At 33.4% G+C, this 19,321-nt stretch overlaps 1 protein-coding gene across 1 annotated transcript in view; it reads right to left on the reverse strand.

The window, feature by feature from the left end:
* LOC145271203 (TLC domain-containing protein 2-like) overlaps positions 1-19,321 on the reverse strand; it is a 133,327-nt gene that overhangs the window by 113,171 nt on the left and 835 nt on the right. The window lies entirely within an intron of this gene.

Below are 19,321 nucleotides of genomic sequence, written 5' to 3' on the forward strand. Positions count from 1 at the left end.
TCCACAGGTGTGCAGTTCTAAGAAAGAAGCTTTGTTCATGGAATCCACGTTTTGATTTAGGCACAGATAAAGAGTGGGGGAAATTTTTCAGTGGATTCAGTTAGATGGGTGTTTCTTGTGAAAGATTGGCGAGGTGGGACCAGAGATTGGAGTTCAGACGAGCACCTGCCATGGAAATAACGATAAAACAAGGATAGGCTCGCAACGTCTCTTCCGTTGGAGAGAGGTTGCAGGGTAGAGAAAAGGGCATCCCCCACTAAGCCACGAAGTCTATTTTGTACTCTGTCAAGGCAGGATAGGCTGTTTTTAGCAACTCCTGCCCAGATATGGCAGCAGTATTCAATCCTTGGACGTACTTGGCTTTTATATAGATAGAGAATTGCATCAGCAGTGAGTTATCTTCTGGAGCGGTAGAAGGATCCCACCATTTTCCCAGCAACCTGGCAACAGACTTGATGTAAGTGTTCCATTTCAGATCAGGAGTAAAGGTCAAACCCAGAAGCTTGTCAAAACACAGGGCCTCTCCCAGACGAGAACCATCCATCCCAATTGATGTCAGATGGGGATCAGAGCGTTGATGATGTAAGTCCTGCCTAACTAATATTCCTGGTGAACCAAGTGCAAAAGAGATCCATTCAAGGGAATAGCGATGGTACTAAAAAGAGCTCTCGGTTGGTTTCAATAAAAAATAGGCCCAGCAGAAGACAGGTATGTCGTTATGTATATGTTGTTATATGTTCTGACATGCCCGCATCCACACTTAGACAAAATGAGCACAGTTGTTAAGACAGACTTATACACTAGACGGTCACGGCCTAAAAAAAAAAGTTAAACAGTGAAATAAATAAAAGATTAAATACTAAAATAGATAATTAAAGATCAGACTATTTCACATTATATAACAATACGTCGAAAACATCACCAACATGACCTCCCACAACATCAAATCCAGCCTAATTGTTGCCATCCACCGGCATGTGAAAAAGGTATTCTCCCAGTTCCAGACTCATATCGAGACGGTGATTAAGGCTGAAGGCAGCTACATTAGGTGTATCAGAATTTTGGGTAAATTTTTGACACCCCTAACACGAAACTGCGAATAAAATATAAAAACTCGTAATTTCTCTTTTAAAAGTGGGTTATTTATTTTATTTATGGAATATACTTCCAAAATAAATTATTAAAGTTGTTTAAAAAATAGAAATATTTTTTTTTTTTTTTTTTTTAAACAGTGTTCATGCAGCCATTTATTTTTTTTTACGTAATGAAATCAATTGAATTTTACGAGTTGATTTTTTGCAATTTTTAAACTTTAAAAATCTATCAAAATTTTTCTCTTGGTTAAATTTTTACGATATTTTCAGGGTCAACGTGAAATTTAATGTTCTTTCCAATGAACAGAATATAATATTTTAGACAAACGTTTTTTTTTTTAATTCCCCCCCCCATTTAGAAATGTCTATTCAAATTTAAATTAATTTACGTACCAAAGTTTTATATATCACAAATTGAAGATAAAAGATCTTCAAATAAAATATTCTAATTTAAAACAAAAAAAAAACAAACAAAAAAGAGTGTTTTTTGGAACTTTACCTGTAAAGTCCAAAGTGTAAAACCTATTTTTTTTAAAACCACGTTGATTTTTTTTTAGATTTTTTTTACGTGAAAGCTCATGTGTTACTTACATAGTCAAGTAAATATTGGATGCTGACGACAATTTTTTCTATTTCATTCAATGTTTTCTTTTTTTTTTAGATATTAAAAAAAAGAAATTCACTCGATAAAGTAGCAATAAAATATAATAATCAAAACTCATGTATTTCATTAAGAGAATTAAAAAAAAAAATCGGTAGAGTGGGTTTGTTTTTAAACGGCAAATTATTAAGTGAATGTGTTCAGTTTTTATTTATGGTGGCCCCAAAATACTAATTTTGGTTTACAACACGCAATAGAAAGAGACATTAATTGTGACGCTTAGCACCACTGAAGATTCAACTGGAAGAAAAGCAGACAGTTGTCTCCCTTTATTTCAACTGTGAGAAACATCAGATCGCGCGTTTTGCATACTTAAGTATTTTATTTATAAAGGACATGGAATATACAACATGGATAAATTCTTAACAATGAAGAATGAAAGTACCCATTGAATAATACTTTTTATAGGCAAGTCATTTTTTTTTAATTTATATATTTTTTTATAATCGAAGTAAGTAAAATTTCGTTGATTTTCTTTAAATCTTTTTTTAAAGAAAACCCGATTTTAAAAAACAAATATTGCTTAATTTGCTATTAAACCTGTTATTTATTTATTTATTTTTTTTTTTTTGAAACTTGGTCTTTGTTCCTTTAATTGAAAAGAAAAATAGGGTTTGAATGACATTTTTCAAGTAGTTATAAACTTTGAAAGATAGTAAGTTGAATTATGAAAGTTCTTATCACGCATTTTTAATGGCCGCTTCTGATACACCTACAGCTAGCTACATTGAATAGATGTCAGCTCTACTACATAATAAAGTTTCCTGAATTGATATCTTCATTAAAAGTTGTTATGTCGTTTATTTAAGAGCGACACTTTTATCGTTCCACCGCGTATCACATATGAAGCATTAGGTTATTGAATCCTACTAAAACAATGGAAGGTATGAAGGTCGTAGTCATATCGGTTATTGTCCCGATTAAGTTGTACAATAAGTTTGCGAGAGAAATAGGTTAAAAAAAGAAAAAGAAAGAAAGAAAGGCTTTAAAATAAAAACATTTTCTATAGAAAAATTCCTCAGTCAGTCGAATATGACGACGAGACAATACTAGTTTCGTCTCAAATATGAATCCCATTAAATACCAATCATTCAGAATAGATTTCAAAGAAAAGAGAAAAAAAGAGGAAAGCGTAAAGAGGAAAAAGAAAGGAAAGGAAAAAAAAAAAAACTAGAATTCTAAAGTTTCGACGACAAATTCCGGACTTTGCTTGACCGAGATTTGCCAGCGATAAATTCTGTGTATATTTAAGTAACATTAGATAAACCCTGAATATCAAGTTTGGTTTTTTGTTTGATTAGCTTTTTTTTTTTTTTTCTTTTTTTTTTCGATCTCTCCCGCAGATTTCCGTCGAATTGTCGTAAACACTAAACAATTACATAGTTACGACAATAACAAAGCTCCTGTTTTCGTCAAATGGTGACTTTCATCGGGTGACCTAAACTTCCAAATTCATAAAAAGACATGCTCTAAAAATGGAAGAAAAACATACCCTGTAAAGTAATTGTCTGTATTTTTGAGATGAAGTGTTTTCATTGAGATTGTTGGACTGACTTCCTCATCTTGGTTGTTATAGTCACGTTTCGGCCGTTTTGCCCTCCGGCCTTCATCAGGTGTTTTGTATCGAACTAGGAACCGTTTGTTGAATAACAACATAGGTTTAACATTAACAAAAACCAACTAAGAATTGTCCTAGTGACATATGGCCGAGTGGTCCTAAACGTTATATCAAAGTTTACAGTTACCCAAAGGTGTTGAGTTCAATCCTGAACGAAGCCAGTGAAAAGTAACATTCAAAACAGAGAATCAGCAACTATGTCCCAGAGTCTAGTTGGAGTCCGATACACCCCGTAATAATAATAAAGGGTTGAGACTCCTAACAAACGGTTCCCCTGTTCGATACAAAACACCTAACGAAGGCCGGAGGGCAAAATGGCCGAAACGTTGTGACTATAACAAACAAAATGAGGAAGTCAGTCAGGCAATCTCAATCAATAAATTGGTAGAAAAGTTTTGACATTTTTTTTTTAGGATCAGAGTCATATGATTTACAATTATACCTATATATATGTGTGTGTGTGTGTGTGTGTGTGTGTGTACATTTCACTACCAAATAACTGTCAATTTTTAGTCTACAGACTTAAAATTTGATATACAGGGTACCGAGATTTGGGAAAATCTTTGTAATCCGTTTTCGGCCAGAAATTTGGCTGTTAAGGGGTCTGAGTTCAACGATTTGACTTTTGAGAACTCTACCTAACTCCTCCGCCAATTTTGAGTCTAAACACTTGTAATTTTTAGATATAGATTCCTTGGACATGGATCTAACTTAAATTGATTTGAGTCCAAAACAAATGTTAAGGGATCAACGTTAAAAAAAAAATTGATCGCTTTTTTTTTTTTTTTTTTTTTTGCTCAATATCCAAACACACAGGCAACGCCGGGCTGAAATGCTAGTGTATATATATATATATATATATATATATATATATATATATATATATATATATATGTATATATAAGTAATGAAATCAAAAGGATGTAATGTTTTCCTGCTATATGCAATGGTAAACTCCAATCTATATATATAAAAGCGAAAATATATGTATGTATGTACGCTTTTCCTCGATGTCCACAAAAGGCTTCTTTCAGAGAAACGCTCGCTCGGTTCACAACTTCTTAAAACTTTTTATATCATCTATAAATTGTAATATCTCACAGTTAATTACGGAGCTCGCCTGTCTATTTAATTTTATTGACTTTCAAAGGTTAATTATTTGACATTTACCGCATCGGCACGCGTTACATTCGGTTTTCGGTATAAAAAAAAAGCGAAACTCGACTAATTACTCGCCTAATTACAGTGGTCTCTAGAGAGCTAAGTAACGTTTGGTCAATGTCGACTTCGTCATATCAGACATTAGCTTTCATTTCGAGACGAGACACTAATAAACAGGGAGCTGGTTTGCCCCGAACTTAGTTAAAAACAAACAAACTGATTTATTGACCTCATTAAAAACTGTCCCGCACAAAATGCTAACTGCTGAATACCTATCGCCGTCACGTCAATCAAAAACGCACACCTGTTTTTTTTTTTTTTCACACTTTACTATTTTCCAACTGCGCGTCAAGGCTTCGTTTTTTTTTTTTTTTTTTCACATTTTACTATGCGCGTCAAGGCATCGGCTTTTTTTCACACACACACCTACAAACACCCGGGCAATGCCAGGTACCCCTCGCTAGTCTAATATAAATGCCAGTATTTATATACAGATATTTTAACCCCAACCAAATAAAAAAAGCTCAATCCATAATAGAAAGTAGAGCTCATAAGAGAAAGAAAATTAAAACTAAATTTAAATTTACAATCAAATTTTATTGTTCAGCTGAATACTGAAAAAAAAAAAAAAAAATTACAAAGTTCTTAATCCACGGAGTTTCAAAGAATGCTATTTTTGCTATTCTTCTCATCAGAGGACAAAAAGAAATCAGCAAATTATATTTGTAGCAATGCAGACCACCAAGCTTAAGGCATTGCTTATTATGAGGTAAAACTGATATGAATTCGCCAAGGATACGTTTTCGTTGTTGGCATCTACATTATGCTGACATGATTTAATGATTGGATTTTTTAGATATAGGTTCCTTGGACATGGATCTAACTTAAATTGATTTGAGCCCAAAACTACTGATGCAATTCTCTATCTATATAAAAGCCAAGTACGTCCAAGGATGGAGTACTGCTGCCACATCTGGGCAGGAGCTGCTAAAAACAGCCTATCCTGCATTGACAGAGTACAAATGGCTTTCTAAATACTATTTATGGTACATCAGTGTTGCTAGACAAGCAAGACCTTCAAGTCAAACCGTCTGGGGGTCACCACTTATCAAGGCCCAAAGGCCACTCAGGGATAAGGGTTATTGCGTGTACAGTAATCAATGAGATAGTATTGTAGTAATCATTAGTATTGGGGGTTTTGATAGAGTGTCTTACTTAAGGGGGTGGTTTGTCAGGAATTTGTTTATGTTGGACTTGAAGACATCCAAGTTGTAGTCAGGTGGGAAACAGGCAAGCGGCAGAGAGTTCCACAGTCGTGAAAGAAGCTCTGCTCATGGAATCTACGTTTGGATTTAAGCACAGATAAAGAGTGGGGGAAATTGACAGTAGTTTCAGCCAGACGGGTGCTTCTTGTGAAAGATTGGCGAGGGGGGACGACGGATTGGAGCTCAGACGAGCACCTGCCATGGAAATAACGATAAAACAAAGATAGGCTCGCAACGTCTCTTCTGTGGGAGAGAGGTTGCAGGGAAGAGAAAAGGAATCCCCACTAAACCACAAAGTCTATTTGTACTCTGTACAAGGCAGGATAGGCTGGTTTTAGCAGCTGTTGCCCAGATGTGGCAGCAGTACTCCATCCTTGGACGTACCTAGCTTTTATACAGATAGAGAATTGCATTAGTAGTGAGATATCTTCTGGAGCGGTAGAAGGATCCCACCATTTTCCCAGCGGCCCTGGCAACAGATTTGATGTCCGTGTTCCATTTGAGATCAGGAGTAAAGGTCAAACCCAGAAGCTTGTCAAAACATAGAGCCTCCCCAAGACGAGAGCCATCCATTTCAATTGATGCCAGATGGGGATCAGAGCGTTGATGATCTAAAGATAGAAGCTTGGTTTTGGATGCATTAAAAGTGATCAGCCACCTCTTCCCTCATTGTACCACGCGCTCAAGATCAGAGAGTGAATTAGAGAGAACTTTGTCATTTACAGCCTTTGATGTGTTGCCATAGATGGTCGTGTCATCAGCATAGATGTCAACGAATGATTTAAGTATGTTTTTTTATGAGATCATTGATGTAGATCAGGAAGAGAGTTGGGACCAGGATGGACCCTTGGAAGACTCCAGCATTAATACTGTGGGTCTCTGATTTCTGCCAATCAACCACTACTCTTATGAACCTATCAGAGAGAAATGATTTAATGATTGAGAAAACATTTCCAGTAATACCGTAGCTGGAAATCTTGTGAAGTAGGCCCTTATGCCATACCTTATCGAAGGCTATATATATATATATATATATATATATATATAGTAATTTATAAAATATATATGGCGATTAAGCTACACTGAATATTCTGCGTTTCATCCACTCTAGGACTCCTCATTTATCGGACAAAGGCCTATTTGACCTCTGGTTGACCTGTTCCTTTGTGTGTGCTCTATTTAGTTTCTTGATCTGTTTTAAAACTAGGTTAGTGGTGTTTTTTGGGGTTTTTTTAAATGTTTGTTTATATATAAATATATATATGTGTACATATAAATATATATATACACACACATATATATATATGTGTACATATATATATATATATATATATATATATATATATATACATACATACATACATATGTGTGATCGTTTATGTATATTCATGTTTATTTAATTCATTTATTTGTTTATTTTCTATTGTTTTTGTTAGTTTTAAAACTATTTTGTATCGCTATCCTAGAGTAAATTTTATCTTGTGAACACAGTTGTTTGCTATTTCTCTTCTACAGTTTAATAGATGTTGGGGTTCTTTAAAGTACAGGATAGCAAATTTTTCATGAAGGCATAATCTACATGGGTCGTCTAGGTCCCTACACGTGATAACTTGTCTTATTATTTTCCATTCGACTACTGGCGAATGTCCGCTTTCTTTGAGTTCTCAGTATTTATTCGCTAGTGTTGTTTTTATGCAGTGTTTTTTTATTGTTGAATGTACTTTTGTGGTCATAGTATCGGGTTTTGAAATCTAAGGAAGTCATACCTACCTTTGTCCGATAAATGCATGCTCATTGGCTGATAGGAAGGGCATGGTGGATACTAGAAAGCTGATTGGCTAACTAAAATCTCAATAGAAGAGGAGCAGATAAAAACGATAAACAACCACAGAATTCGCGCATAAGCCTGAAGAGTCCTAGAGTGGATGAAATGCAGAATATTCAGTGTAGCTTAATCGCCATATATATTTTATAAATTACTAACTAGCTCTACCTACATATTGAGCACTTTTGAAGTTTACACATTAATCTATACATATATATATATATACACACACATACACACTAGTGATGGGACGATTCCAATATTTTTCTCCAATTCCAATAGAGTATCGATTCTTATTCTTTGTAAATTCTTAAATATTCAATTGTTTTTTTTTTTTTTCAAATATTAAATTCTTAAATATTCAATTGTTTTGTTTTTTTAAAAAACAAGAATTAAGTGTGAAGATATTTTCGCAAACGTAAAAATACTTGTGTAAAATGATCCATAGATTTTTATTTATTTTAAAATACTTGTGGAAGATGATCCATAGATTTTTATTTAAAATCGATAAACATTTATTTTATCACTAGAGAGTGGTAGTAGTGGTGGGGGATTTTTGCCCGATGGTAAAATTCGCTTAAATATATTTTAATTTATATTACATAGGTGCATATTATGTGGTGCATAGGTGCATATTATGTGGTACATATTTTTCTGTGGTGCATAGGTACATATTTTTCTGTGATGCATAGGGGCATATTTTTATGTGGTGCATAGGGGCATATTTTTATGTGGTGCATAGGGGCATATTTTTCTGTGGTGCATAGGGGCATATTTTTCTGTGGTGCATAGGGGCATATTTTTCTGTGGTGCATAGGGGCATATTTTTCTGTGGTGCATAGGGGCATATTTTTCTGTGGTGCATAGGGGCATATTTTTCTGTGGTGCGTAGGTGCATATTTTTCTGTGGTGCGTAGGTGCATATTTTTGTGGTGCATAGGGGCATATTTTTGTGGTGCATAGGGGCATATTTTTATGTGGTGCGTAGGTGCATATTTTTGTGGTGCATAGGGGCATATTTTTATGTGGTGCGTAGGTGCATATTTTTGTGGTGCATAGGGGCATATTTTTATGTGGTGCGTAGGTGCATATTTTTGTGGTGCATAGGGGCATATTTTTATGTGGTGCGTAGGTGCATATTTTTGTGGTGCATAGGGGCATATTTTTATGTGGTGCGTAGGTGCATATTTTTGTGGTGCATAGGGGCATATTTTTGTGGTGCATAGGTGCATATTTTTATGTGGTGCATAAGTGCATATTTTTATGTGGTGCATATTTCTGTGGTGCATAGGGGCATATTTTTATGTGGTGCATAGGGGCATATTTTTCTGTGGTGCATAGGGGCATATTTTTCTGTGGTGCATAGGGGCATATTTTTCTGTGGTGCATAGGGGCATATTTTTCTGTGGTGCGTAGGTGCATATTTTTCTGTGGTGCGTAGGTGCATATTTTTGTGGTGCATAGGGGCATATTTTTGTGGTGCATAGGGGCATATTTTTATGTGGTGCGTAGGTGCATATTTTTGTGGTGCATAGGGGCATATTTTTATGTGGTGCGTAGGTGCATATTTTTGTGGTGCATAGGGGCATATTTTTATGTGGTGCGTAGGTGCATATTTTTGTGGTGCATAGGGGCATATTTTTATGTGGTGCGTAGGTGCATATTTTTGTGGTGCATAGGGGCATATTTTTGTGGTGCATAGGTGCATATTTTTATGTGGTGCATAGGTGCATATTTTTATGTGGTGCATAGGTGCATATTTTTGTGGTGCATAGGGGCATATTTTTGTGGTGCATAGGGGCATATTTTTATGTGGTGCGTAGGTGCATATTTTTGTGGTGCATAGGGGCATATTTTTATGTGGTGCGTAGGTGCATATTTTTGTGGTGCATAGGGGCATATTTTTATGTGGTGCGTAGGTGCATATTTTTGTGGTGCATAGGGGCATATTTTTATGTGGTGCGTAGGTGCATATTTTTGTGGTGCATAGGGGCATATTTTTGTGGTGCATAGGTGCATATTTTTATGTGGTGCATAGGTGCATATTTTTATGTGGTGCATAGGTGCATATTTTTATGTGGTGCATAAGTGCATATTTTATGTGGTGCATATTTCTGTGGTGCATAGGTGCATATTTTTATGTGGTGCATATTTCTGTGGTGCATAGGTGCATATTTCTGTGGTGCATAGGTGCATATTTCTGTGGTGCGTAAGTGCATATTTTATGTGGTGCGTAGATGTATATTTTTCTGTGGTGCATAGGGGAAATGCAAACAGACTACAGACCTGCAATGGGAGAGCAAGTACAATACCTGCAAGTCCCAAATAGTCACCCATATAAAAATGAAAGACAAAGCAATGGAAATTTCGTTTCATATTAATAAACAACTTTATTTGTTATCTTCGTTAGTAGCATTATTAGAAGAGATAACCGAATTAGTAAGAATTCATTGAAGGAGGGAGAAAAGTGTTCCATGTGTTTGAGGTAGAATTAATATCATGCCAGCTGTTTGAAGGCGACAATAATTCAGTGTTCGTGCGCGCACATGTTTATAGCTAGTAGTTGCTGGAACAAAGAGAGCCAGCTAAAAGAGAAAGAAATGGCAAAGCCTTCAGTGCGTTGACATGTTGTCGTGTGTGAGTCGTATTGATGTATGTTCTTTAGCGTGATAAAGAATGTTCGTTTCGGAGTATGGCATGTGGAAACAAGTAGGAGTTTATATATATATATATATATTATTCCTTAATTGGAATTCATTTTTGAGATGAGCATTATATATTAATTAAAAACGTGGTGAGACGACAACAACTACAGATGGCAGTGATTGCTGAGAATGCAGTTAGTAGATTCGAAGTTCCTATCCGTCGCGGTTACCACCTGACAAAGGCCAGAGGAATAGTTGGCCGAAACGTTGTGAAAAACAAAACAACTAATAAAGATGAGAATAATAGTCCGAAATAAAAATAAATTAATATATTTTGATTTGTCCAGATTTCGTATATAGAGTAATGCTTTCAAAAGTTAAAAAAAAAAAATGTATTTGAGTGCCATCAGCTTGAATCGAAACTAACCGTAGCATTCAAAGCTGGTGACGTTACCCCTAGCACTGCGCTGCCACTTTAAGTTTCGGAGGAGATAGAGTTTGAAAATATGGAGACAGGCAGACAGCCTTAAAAAAAAAAAAAAAAAAAAAATCGTTTTTGGCATCGGAAAATAGGCCCAAATTTTTCCGATTCCAATACCTCAAAAAGTTCCGATTCTAATTAATCGTCCCAACACACACGAGATAGTTATCTGCAAGCACCAAAAAACAGCTATTCCCTATCAAGATATTTAAACATTTGACGGACCTGTACGATGCTCTCCCCCCTCCCCCCACACACATACACACACTGTATATTTTTCGTCTTTTCTCACCAGATAATTGTCGATTGGGCACTAATCTGCCAAGAAAAAAAAAAAAAAAAAATTTCAATATTTGTATGGTGGGTTCATTTTCAAATACAACGTTCTAGTAAATTGAGCCCCATATTGGAACCACCAGACAAGAACATGCATACCCCCCCCCCGCCCCTTATAAAAGATTTCTCAATCTATGAGCAATTATATTAAGACCTTTATTATCCAATGTATTCTGTATGGCTTTCACTGGTCGCCATGTTTGTTTTTGCGCACATACACATTTACAGAATTAGAAACTGAGCAGTTCCTACAAATATTTTTTAAACATTAAATTTTTTTTTTTTTGTATTTTTCATTTGATAATCTGGTAGATTGCTTTCCAATCGATAATAATCCGTTGAAAAAAGATGAAAAAAAAAAAATAAATAAATAAAAAAATACAAAGGGGGGGGTGCATTTTATTGTACATATCCACCAAACAGTAATTCTTAATTCGCCATGTTGAATATATTCGTTTTCTTTTTGAAAAGGGGAGGTATTTCTCCCTAAATGAATCAAAGGTCCATACCACCAATGGACTTTATATACACCGAACATACCAATAACCTGGTTGTAAATTAATTATGTAATGATAATATATATATACTTATATCAATTTAATTATGTAACGAGGTGAAGAGTGATAAATGAATAAACAGTCAGACATTTCTCTACTCACACATACCCGTCTATTTATTTGTTTTTCTTTTTTTTACTCGTGTGATTCCGGTTCTTTCCGCATTACTTTTGGCTTTTAAAACTTCCATATATTACTTTACCAGCAATGCTTCAAGCAAACTACCATTTACCAATTCTTAAATATGCACTTGTAATTCGCATATTTTTTTTTTTTTTTTTTTTTTGATCTCCCGACAAAAGGAGGGTGGACCTGTAAATTCACCCTTGTCCGTTCATTTGTTTGCACTTTTCCCAATAACTACACCTTTGAAATTTTTTAAAGTTTGCACAAACATTAAACATGATATGAGTAAAAAAAAGTAACAGAATGGTTGCACTCCTAGGGGTACCTCTTGGGTTAAAATGGCTATAATTGACACTTTTGTGCTTATTAAAAAAAATGATGTCTTGGATTTTCATAAAACTTTCTGAAAATTTGTAACTAACTGATTTCTATATAATTTTGTTTGTCTATACTTTGTGATAACTCTTGGGTGTGCCCCAGGGGCTCTTTTAGGGCTAATAAAAAAACTCCATTTTTGGGACTATTTTACCATATTTGTCCAAAATTTTCTGTGTAGGTTTATTTAGCAATTTTGCATGGTGCTGAACTCAAATTTAAATATGTTAAGGTCTTGGGGACTTTTGGGGCTAAATAGGGGGGGGGGGGGTAGGGAGGCAAATGATGGACTTAGTCATTTTTTTTTTTCATGGTGCAGAACTCGTCTTGAGGAGGCCTCAAGTTTTGACAAGCTTCTGGGCTTGACCATTACTCCTGATCTTAAATGGAACACGTACATCAAATCTGTTGCCACAGTGGAGATACTACCGGACACTCCTACATCCTCTTACCGGCTGCAGATGTGGAGAGAGGTAGACCCTCAGTCTACAAATATAGCACTGCCAGAGCCCAGTGAAACCTTCCCACCTGGCACACACCTGTCCCGTTCGGAGTGGGTCACTCTGAATAGGTCAAGAGCAAAAGTTGCAAAAAATGGCGACAGCCTCCTCATGTGGGGTTACTCTTCAACTGCTGAATGCCCCTGTGGTGCCCAAGTTCAGACCATCGAGCACATTTTAACATCTTGCCCACTGGGGCCCAACTGCACGACGAAGACCTCAATGTTGGTAATGAAACCGCACGCCGCTGGTTGAAGAGATGGAGCGACAAGATATGATGATCAAGTAAAAAATAATTTCATTCAACTCAGCCATTATGCTTCGTTTGTTTTTTAAAGGATGGGTGTGGTGTTTTTATAACTAGACATTTTTTTTTTTATTAATAAGAAAAAAAAAAAAAAAAAAATCCTGATCTAATTTAGTATAGTATTACCTTTCAATGGGTTGGGCCACATTGCATCAGTTTTGTCATCTTAAGACCATCCTCTCAGGAATTACCTCCTCCTTTTAATAGGATGAGGATAACTCTCCTCGGTATTTCATCCTCCTTTGAAGGAAGGATAATGTATTTGTTCTGTTGTCATGAAATTATTCACCAGGGACCATCATTTTTTTTTCGGGGGCGGGAGGGGGGAGTGATAGCTAATATTTGTTCTTTTGTCATGAGATAAAAGAAGTAATGCATGGGAGTATTATGAAGCAGGGGGTCCTCACAAATATTACTTTTTTTGAGAGAGAGAGAGTACAAAATAGACTTCGTGGCTTAGTGGGGGGGATGCCCTTTTCTCTACCCTACAACCTCTCTCTCACAGAAGAGACGTTGCAAGCCTATGTTTGTTTTATCGTTATTTCCATGGCAGGTGCTCGTCTGAACTCCAATCTCTGGTCCCCCTCGCCAATCTTTCACGAAAAACACCCGTCTAGCTGAATCCACTGTGAAAAATTTCCCCCACTCTATATCTGTGCCTAAATCAAAACGTGGATTCCATGAACAAAGCTTCTTTCTTAGAACTGCACGCCTGTGGAACTCTGTTCCGTCTGCCTGCTTCCCTCCGGACTACAACTTGGATGTCTTCAAGTCCAATGTTAACAAATTCCTAATGAACCGCCCCCTTAAGTAAACACTTCATCAAATCTCCACACTAACGTAATGTACTTGCAATAGCCCTTATCCCTGAGTGGCTTCCGGGCCTTGATAAGTGGTGATCACTGTAAAAAAAAAAAAAAAAAAAAAAAAAAAAAAAAGACAGTATAATAGTGTATGTTCATCCCCCCAATACCTTCCTCCTAAGAGGGAAAATTTATAGAAAAAAAGTTTAAGGTAGGTTTTGTGTTGGTCTACCAGGACACAATACCCCCCCTAAGGTGCTCATCAAGTGAGTGTTCATAATGAGCACTGCTCATTCTACATTGAATTAATAGAGAAAAGTGATCCCCCCACTTTTTGAAACTATAATTTCTTGGAAACTAATCATTTCCTGGAATTTTTGATGTTATTTTCATTTTCAGAAACTTTGAAAACCTGCAATAGTTGTAATTTAAAAGGATTTTTTTTTTTTAGGGTGGAAAGATACTGCAGTACTCCTGCCCTGCACCCATCAATTTTTTTAAGAAAACATTTTAGAAGCGTCAACAAAATTTGAATATTAAAATGGTTTCGGTCTTCACTTATCGATTTTTCAAATTTAAAAAAACAAAGGTATTTTTTTACGATCTGCCCCAGCGTTGTATAAACACAACAACCTCCCCGTTTTAAGAACGGTTTTCAGAATAATCCTCCCCCTCCCCATGTTAAGAACAGCTTTCGAGGGTGTTTTTTTTTTTTTTTTTTCCAGAAAATCGTTCTTAACATGTGGAGGTTAGGGATGTTTATACTATGCTGGGACAGGTCGTAAGAAAACAACAACAAAAAAAAACCGCAAATTTGTTTTTTCGAAAATCAACTAAATCAACTTGATCAATTTTTGTGATTTTTGGAATATGTCATCTTCATTCTGTGGCAAGTAGGTTCACGAGAAAAGTTTTTCTTCATAAGTGCCAACTGCCAATCTGAAGAAGCACCACCAAAAGATACCGTAAAAATATGGAATTTAACTTGGAAATCTAAAAAAAAAAAAAAAAAATAGCACGATCCGTAATCTGCACAAGTACTATTTAGAAAGCCATTCTTACCATAGAAAAGGCATGGCTTTGTTTACTATTTTTTTACTTTCATCTGACAAGTTAAAAGATACCGTAAAAATTTAATTTAACTTTGAAGTCTCTCACACACACATACACACACACACACACGGTGCGCAGCGCGGTGCGGTGCGTAAACTGCACAAGTACAAAGTAGTCTTGAAGTGGATACTTTCCGTCGATATAATCAAGTCTGAAGTTTGTCGTCAAAACTCGGGAATCGGTTAATTCTTGGATATCTATTATACACAAATACCATAAATTGATTCAGATTATTATTTATTTATTTTTTTTTTTCATAGAAAATACCTTGGAAAATTAAGGTCTGTCTATATTACGTAACACGACCGTTCTTTTTTGTTTTGTTTTGTTTTTGCTAAATAAAAACGAAATCATTAAAAAAAAAAATAATTTTTTTAATTTTGATAATTCTACAGAATTTCAATCGTTTTGTTTTGTTTTTGCAAATTCCAAGTTTAATCAAAATCGAAGAAGCGCTTAAAAATATATTTAAAGTCGAAAATCAATAATTTGCTCGTATAACTGCGACTTTTATGTAACAAAGTTCATACCTTTGTAAAGAAGGGAAAATTTTGATTTTTATATCAAAACAAAATGTTATGGCTTTGTGGGATAGAAATTTGTGGCATTAAATGAATAAAAACAGTAGTTGCAGCTTTATTAAGACTTACAACTATCGTCACAATTCTTGGTTTACATTTTTTAAAGTCGCGGTTGTCTTTCAAAAAAAAAAAATACATTTTCATTCTTTTCTTTTTTCAAATTTTACAAACTTTTTTTTTTTTTTTTTTTTTTAATAAAAAATACAATCCCAACAAGTTGCGTTAGTTTCAGTATCCCAAATTCTCCGAAGAAAAAAAAAAAAGTCTCTTAAACGGAGTTATTTCCCTTACATCGGTGACTTTTTATGTAAAAGCCCCCGATAATTTAATAAATAAATAATATTGTAGATTACCATCTTTATTTAAGTATTCCTGTCCTCCACATATGCGTACCATTCTAGAGCGCTTCAGGGCAGTTTAAAAAACAAAAGAAAAGAAAAAAAAGAGAAAAGAAGAAAAAAAAGAGAAAAGAAGAAAAAAAAGAGAAAAGAAGAAAAAAAAGAGAAAAGAAGAAAAAAAAGAGAAAAGAAGAAAAAAAAGAGAAAAGAAGAAAAAAAAGAGAAAAGAAGAAAAAAAAGAGAAAAGAAGAAAAAAAAGAGAAAAGAAGAAAAAAAAGAGAAAAGAAGAAAAAAAAGAGAAAAGAAAAAAAAGAGAAAAGAAAAAAAAGAGAAAAGAAAAAAAAGAGAAAAGAAAAAAAAGAGAAAAGAAAAAAAAGAGAAAAGAAAAAAAAAGAGAAAAGAAAAAAAAAGAGAAAAGAAAGAAAAAGAGAAAAGAAGAAAAAAAAAGAGAAAAGGAAAAAAATAGAGAAAAGGAAAAAAATAGAGAAAAGGAAAAAAATAGAGAAAAGGAAAAAAATAGAGAAAAGGAAAAAAATAGAGAAAAGGAAAAAAATAGAGAAAAGGAAAAAAATAGAGAAAAGAAAAAAAATAGAGAAAAGAAAAAAAATAGAGAAAAGAAAAAAAATAGAGAAAAGAAAAAAAATAGAGAAAAGAAAAAAAATAGAGAAAAGAAAAAAAATAGAGAAAAGAAAAAGAGAAAAGAAAAAAAAAGAGAAAAGAAAAAAAAAGAGAAAGAAAAAAGAGAAAAGAAGAAAAAAAAAGAAAAGAAAAAAAAAAGAAAAGAAAAAAAGAGAAAAGAAAAAAAAAAGAGAAAAGAAAAAAAAAAGAGAAGAAAAAAAAAGAGAAAAGAAAAAAAAAAGAAAAGAAAAAAAAGAGAAAAGAAAAAAAAAAGAAAAGGAAAAAAAAAGTAAAAAAAAAGAAAAAAGGAAAAAAAAAGAGAAAAGGAAAAGAGAAAAGAAAAGAGAAAAGGAAAAGAGAAAAGAAAAGAGAAAAGAAAAAAAAGAGAAAAGAAAAGAGAAAAGAAAAAAGTGAAAAGAAAAAAAGAGAAAAGAAAAAAAGAGAAAACAAAAAAAAGAGAAAAGAAAAAAAAGAGAAAAGAAAAAAAAGAGAAAAGAAAAAAAAGAGAAAAGAAAAAAAGAGAAAAGAAAAAAAAGAGAAAAGAAAAAAAGAAAAAAAGAGAAAAGAAAAAAAGAGAAAAGAAAAAAGAAAAAAGAGAAAAAAAAAAAAAAGAAAAAAGAGAAAAGAAAAAAAAAAGAGAAAAGAAAAAAGAGAAAAGAAAAAAGAAAAAAAGAGAAAAAAAAGAGAAAAGAAAAAAAAGAGAAAAGAAAAAAATAGAGAAAAGAAAAAAATAGAGAAAAGAAAAAAAATAGAGAAAAGAAAAAAAATAGAGAAAAGAAAAAAAAAAGAGAAAAGAAAAAGAGAAAAGAAAAAAAAAGAGAAAAGAAAAAAAAGAGAAAGAAAAAAGAGAAAAGAAGAAAAAAAAAGAAAAGAAAAAAAAAGAAAAGAAAAAAAGAGAAAAGAAAAAAAAAAGAGAAAAGAAAAAAAAAAGAGAAGAAAAAAAAAGAGAAAAGAAAAAAAAAAGAAAAGAAAAAAAAGAGAAAAGAAAAAAAAAGAAAAGGAAAAAAAAGTAAAAAAAAAGAAAAAAGGAAAAAAAAAGAGAAAAGGAAAAGAGAAAAGAAAAGAGAAAAGGAAAAGAGAAAAGAAAAGAGAAAAGAAAAAAAAGAGAAAAGAAAAGAGAAAAGAAAAAAGTGAAAAGAAAAAAAGAGAAAAGAAAAAAAGAGAAAAGAAAAAAAAAAGAAAAGGAAAAAAAAGTAAAAAAAAAGAAAAAAGGAAAAAAAAAGAGAAAAGGAAAAGAGAAAAGAAAAGAGAAAAGGAAAAGAGAAAAGAAAAGAGAAAAGAAAAAAAAGAGAAAAGAAAAGAGAAAAGAAAAAAGTGAAAAGAAAAAAAGAGAAAAGAAAAAAGAGAAAACAAAAAAAAGAGAAAACAAAAAAAAGAGAAAAGAAAAAAAAGAGAAAAGAAAAAAAAGAGAAAAGAAAAAAAAGAGAAAAGAAAAAAAAGAGAAAAGAAAAAAAAGAGAAAAGAAAAAAAAGAGAAAAGAAAAAAAGAAAAAAAGAGAAAAGAAAAAAAGAGAAAAGAAAAAAGAAAAAAGAGAAAAAAAAAAAAAAAGAAAAAAGAGAAAAGAAAAAAAAAAGAGAAAAGAAAAAAGAGAAAAGAAAAAAGAAAAAAAGAGAAAAAAAAAGAGAAAAGAAAAAAAGAGAAAAGAAAAAAAAAGAGAAAAGAAAAAAAAAGAGAAAAGAAAAAAAAAGAGAAAAGAAAAGAGAAAAAAATCAACACGGTTAGTGGAATATAGGGGACACAATTTGTGCTCCCCCCTTTTTTTTTTGAGGGAGAGAGAGAGGTCTACAGGATTTTTTACGCGAGGTTTAACGACCTTAAGGACCACCAGTCGGACTTAAAGTGGAAAAATTGCTCAACTGCTCTAAAATGTTAGAGAACGGATCGGAAATGCACGATCATTTTTTTTTTTTTTCAAGTTAAACTTATTTAAATTAACCGTAAACTTTTTTTTAAAAATAAGGTACTTATGCTGAATACGGACCGTGCTGAAATAACGTTATTTAGAAACATGGAAGTTTTCTTTTTTTTTTCCGGTATTATTATACAAACACCGTGACAGCGTTAGGGTTAGGGTTAGGGTTAATTCGCTGTCACGGTGTTTGTATAAATTTACCTTTTTTTCTAACTATTCTGTACTTTCACCTAACAATAATACCGTAAAAATTAAACTTCACTGCAAAATAATATCACCATGGAAAATAAACAAACTTTCCGACTAAAGCATTTTTTTTTTTTTACTTCGTAAAATCAAATATTTTCAAGTTAAATTCAATTGTTACGATATATTTAGGTACTTATGTATTTTAGTACCGCGCTGAAATAATCGTATTATTTTGAAAGCCATTCTTAACATGGGAGGGGAGTGTTTTTGTTTTTTTTTAAACTATTCTGTGCTTCCACTTAACAAGTTAAAAAATAATAATATAGTGAAACTTGAATTTAACCCTAAAAAAAACAAACAAAAAAAAAAAACTATTTAAAAATAGCGCGGTACCAAAAATACATAAGCACCTATATTTGTTTATTAAACTGATAGGTGAAAGTGCAGAATGGTTACGAAGCAGTGAAGCACCCTCTCCTCGCCATGTTAAGAACGACTTTCTAAATAACGTTATTATTTCAGTATGGTAAATTAGATGCACAATTGCACAAGTACCAAAATGTCCAAATTTTAGGTAAATCTTTTACGACGTGCCCCAGAAACACCCCATGTCAAGAACAGCTTTCAGAATAAACACCATCCCATCCACCATCCCAACCTCGAAAGCCGTTCTTAACATGGGTAGGTCTTTATACTACGCCGGTGGGGGCGGGGGGCAGGTCGTAAAAAAAATACCCAATTTTAAAACAAAATCAATTTTTATACAAAAAAGGTGCAGAGAGTGAGCCGTGCTGAAATTACGTTATTATTTTAAAA

Source organism: Euprymna scolopes, chromosome 46, assembly GCF_053919585.1.
Source record: "Euprymna scolopes isolate OS-2025 chromosome 46, ASM5391958v1, whole genome shotgun sequence".
Taxonomy (NCBI): domain Eukaryota; kingdom Metazoa; phylum Mollusca; class Cephalopoda; order Sepiida; family Sepiolidae; genus Euprymna; species Euprymna scolopes.